Source organism: Macaca fascicularis, chromosome 19 (genome assembly GCF_037993035.2).
Source record: "Macaca fascicularis isolate 582-1 chromosome 19, T2T-MFA8v1.1".
NCBI classification, from domain to species: Eukaryota; Metazoa; Chordata; class Mammalia; order Primates; family Cercopithecidae; genus Macaca; species Macaca fascicularis.
In genome coordinates, this window is record NC_088393.1 from 34,359,835 (window position 1) to 34,364,514 (window position 4,680).

At 38.6% G+C, this 4,680-nt stretch overlaps 1 pseudogene; it reads right to left on the reverse strand.

Moving 5' to 3' along the window:
• Positions 1-990: 990 nt before the first annotated feature.
• LOC102141587 (cytochrome b-c1 complex subunit 2, mitochondrial pseudogene) lies at positions 991-2,562 on the reverse strand (annotated as a pseudogene).
• Positions 2,563-4,680: the final 2,118 nt, after the last annotated feature.

Here is a 4,680-nt window from a genome sequence, read left to right on the forward strand (position 1 = left end):
TCAAAAAGCTTCTTTCTAGTTTTTATCTGAGGGTATTTCCTTTTCACCATAGGTTTCTCTGTGCTTCATATATCCCTTTGTCAATTCCACAAAAACAGGGTTAACAAACTGCTCAAAGAAAAGAATGATTTACCTCTGGGAGACGAATTCACCCATCACAAAGAAATTTCTCAGAAGTCTCCTTTCTACCTTTCATCTGTGCAGCATATTTACTCTTCCACCATCAGCCTCAAAGTGTTCCCAAATATCTCTTCTCAGACACCACAAAAACAGTGATGAAAAACTGATCAATCACAAATATGGCTTAACTCCATGAAGTGAATGCAGACATCACAGAACAGTTTCTAAAAAACCTTCTCTCCAGTTTTTATTTGAAGTTATTTTCTTTTTCAACATCAGCCTCCTTGAGCTTCCAAATATCCCTTTGCAGATACCCCCAAAAAAGTGCTACAAAACTGCTCAATGAAAAGAAAGGTGTAACTCTGTGCGATGAATTCAACCTCCACAAAGTAGTTTCTCATAAAGCTTCTTTCTAGTTTTTATCAGAGCATGTTTCTTTTTTCACCATAGGGCTCAAGGCGCTCCCAAATATCCCTTTGCAAATTCCAGGAAAGCAGTTTTAGCAAACTGTTCCATGAAAAAAAAGGTGTACCTCACGAAGATGAACTCAACATCACAAAGAACTTTTTCAGAGGGTTTCTTTCTAGTTTTGTTTTTTTTTTTTGGGGGGGGAAATAATTTTATTTCAAAAAAGACAAAACAGGGGTAAAAACCAGACCATTTAGCTTTTGAACTTGATTTCACCTGAAAAGCCACCAATAGTAACCTGGCACTATTTACGCTGATAGCCACTTAGCCTTACTTTTACTAGTTTCTAATGCTTCTATACTCAATAATTACATTCCTGTCTCCTTTAATAAAGCATCTAAAACAAAAATATCAGCATATAATAAATACTTGTTGATTAACCCATTGAGAAAAACGTAATAAAACACCTAAGCAGAATGTTCTATTGACTTTAGGTCAGCTGAGAATAATTACCTGCATTTATGCCTTATTTTACCTCACTGGAAAAAAGACAAATGTTATATTAGAGATTTCTGACTTTCATGTGTTTGCTGCTCTGGGCTGAGAGACTATTCAGCTCTCTCCTCTAGTCAGTATTACAGCTCATCAACAAAAGGTGTACGTCCCAAATTTCCACTTGCTGCCATTGACTTCTGGCCAGAAACAAACTTCTTTGCAGCATTTATGATATCAGCATTAGCCACTGAATCAATCTGCTGAAGGACTGTGGATGGTGGCACATAAGAACCAGCAATTAGAGCCTGGGACCCGTCTTCTTCCAAGAAACGCTCAGAAGACTCCACTGACATTAGGTATCCAGCTTTCCGCTTGTTCTTGGCAGCTTGGACATCTGTGTTGGAAAGGTTTCCTTGAGCTATTGTTTTGACTTGATTCTACGCAGCCTTGATTACATCTCCAGCAGCTGTGGCCTGGGAGATAGTATAAATCCCGAAGAGTCCAGAATCTGAGTAACTGGCATTAAATGCGGAAACATCAATTGGCTGCTGAGTTGCCTTGGCAACAGCTTGGTGTAGATGGCTGGTGGGGCTGCTGCCCCTCTTGACATGTGGCCTGGCACCAAGGACATGCTGAAGGTTACTAAACGCATTTGCCTCTACACTTCCCGTGACAGCACTTTCGGCTACAAGAGCAGCATGGACAAGACTGTCTCCATTCTGTTCTCGGATTTCACCTCCACGGTATTTGGCCTTCACACCAGATAAACCAAACCCACCCCTCATGTTGAGAAACTGTTCAGCAACTTGCTTTAAAACAGGATGACTCACGCCAAGTCCAATCAAAGCCATTCTTGCACTTGTGAAATGGTTCTGAACAAAGTAATGTAACTCCTCTGATGTCACTTTTCCAATTCTATAGTCAGGACAGTACAAGGGATTAGCCAAGGCATTCCGGTAAGCTGCTGCATGCAAATTTTCAATGACATGAGTCTGTGGATTCTGAAAGGCCACAGCTTTGTCAATCTTTAGCTGAGGCTGAAGGTCAGCTACTTCCCAACGACGAAATTCTGGTGCTGTGGTGACATTGAGCAGGAACTCCATTAGAATATCAACATCACCTCACAGGCATTCCACAGTGTAAGCCATGGTTTCCTTTGTTGCAGTCACACTTAATTTGCCACCAGTTGCTTCAATTCCATGGGTAATCTTGAAAAATGAAGCTACTTGTGTTGTCAGACTGGATGCAAGTTGCAGCAAATGGGTGGTTCTTAAATTGTTGGAGTCCTCATATCTACTGCCTGCTTTAATGAACAAAAGAATTCTTGATAGAGGAGCATAGTTTTCCAAAGAAGCAATCACCAAGCCATTTGGTAACTTGGTAAACTCAAGGTCCTGAGGTTGTGGTGGTGCTCCTGCAGGCGCAGCTGTGGCTTTAACTTTGGGGGAAACTTTGAGGGAATAAAATCTCGAGAAGGACCCAGCTTTGGTTAGTAGCTTCATGATTCAAGATTGTTCTGACACACGGTCCCACCGGATTAAAGAAAGTCTCTTTCTAGTTTTTATCTGAGTATATTTCCTTAGTCACCAAAGACTCCAGTGTGATCCAAAATATCCCTTCTCAGATTCCACAAAAACAGAGCTACAAAACTGATCCATAAAAAGGATCGTGTAACTCCGTGAGATGAATTAACACATCACAAAGTGGTTTTCCAGAGTGCTTCTATCTAGTTTTTGTATGAGGATATTTCCTTTATCACCATAAGCTTCAACACGCTCCTGAATATCCCATTGCAGATTCCAAGAAAACAGTGTTAGCAAACAGCTCAAAGAAAAGAACAGTGTATCTCTGTGAGATGAATTTACACATCAGAAAGCAGTTTCTGAAAAAGCTTCTTTCTAGTTTTTATGTGAAGATATTTCCTTTTTCACCATAGATCTCAAAGCACTCACAAATATCCCTTTGCAGATTCAAAAAAAACAGTGTTAGAAAACTGCTACATGAAGGGAAAGGTGTAACACTGTGAAATGAATTCACACATTGCAAAGAACTTTCTCAGAAAGCTTCCTTCTAGTTTTCATCTGAGGATATTTCCTTTTTCACAATTTGCCTCAATATATATTGCTCGTGAATATCCCCTTGCAGATTCCACGAATATAGTGTTAGCACACTGTTCCATAAAAAGAAAGGTGTAAATCTGTGAGATGAATTCACACATCACAAAGCAGTTTCTCAGAAAGCTTCTTTTTGGTTTTTCTCGGAGGATATTTCCTGTGTCACCACAGGCTTCAATGCTCTCCCAAATATCCTATTGCAGATTCCACGAAAACAGTGTTATCAAATGACTCAGTGAAAACAACAGTGTAACTCTGCGAGATGAATTCACACATGATGAAGTAGTTTCTCAGACATCGTATTTCTAGCTTTTAATTGAGGATATTTCCTTTGTCACCATAGATTCAATGTGACCCAAAATATCCCTTCTCAGATTCACCCAAAACAGTGTTACCAAGCTGTTACATGAAAAAAGTGGTGTAACTGTGTGAGATAAATTCACATACCACAAAGATGTTTCTCAGAAACCTTTCTAGTTTTTATCTGAGTATATTTCCTTTTTCACTGTATTAATCAATGTGCTTCCCAATATCCCATAGCAGATTAATCGAAAAAAGTGTTAGCAAACTTCTCAATGAAAAGAACAGTGTAACTCTGTGAGATGAGTTCACACATCACAGAGGAGTTTCATAGAAAGCTTCTTTTTGGACTTTTGTCTGTGGATATTTCCTTTGTCACCATAGGCTTCAATGCACTCCCAATATCCTATTGCAGATTGCACAAAAACTGTGTTATCAAACTGCCCAATGAAAAGAATGGTAAAACTCTGTAACATGAATTCACACATCACAAAGCTGTTTTTCAGGAGGCTTCTTTCTAGGTTTTATCTGAGGAAAGTTCATTTTGCAGATTTCACAAAAACATTGCTAGCAAACTGCTCCATGAAAAGAAAGTTGTTACTCTGTGAGATGAATACACACATCACAAAGAAGTTTCTCATAAAGCTTCTTTCTAATTTTTATCTGAGGATATTTCCTTTGTCACCATGAGCTTCATTTCAGTACAAAATATTCCTTCTCACATTCCCCAAACAGAGTGCTATCAAACTGTGCCATGAAAACAAAAGTCTAACCCTGTGAGATGAATTCTTACATCACAAAGGAGTTTCACAGAAAGCTTCTTTTTGTTTTTTGTCTGAGGATATTTCATTTCTCACCTGAGACTTCAATGCTCTCTGAAATAGCATATTGTAGATCCCATGAAAACAGTGTTAGCAAACTGCTCAACAAAAAGAGTGGTGTGACTCTGTGAGTTGAATTCACACATCACAAAGCAGTTTCTCATAAAGCTACTTTCCATTTTTATCTGAGGATATTTTCTTTTTCACCATAGGTCTCTACTTGCTCCCGATCATCACTTTATAGATTCGACGAAAACAGAGTTAACTAACTTCTCCATGAAAAGAAAGGTTTTACACTGTGAGATGAATATACACATCACAAATAAGTTTCTCTTACAAAGCTACTTAGTAGTTTTTATATGAGGTTATTTCCTTTATCATCATAAGCTTAAAATGCGCTCTGAAATATCCCATTGTGTATT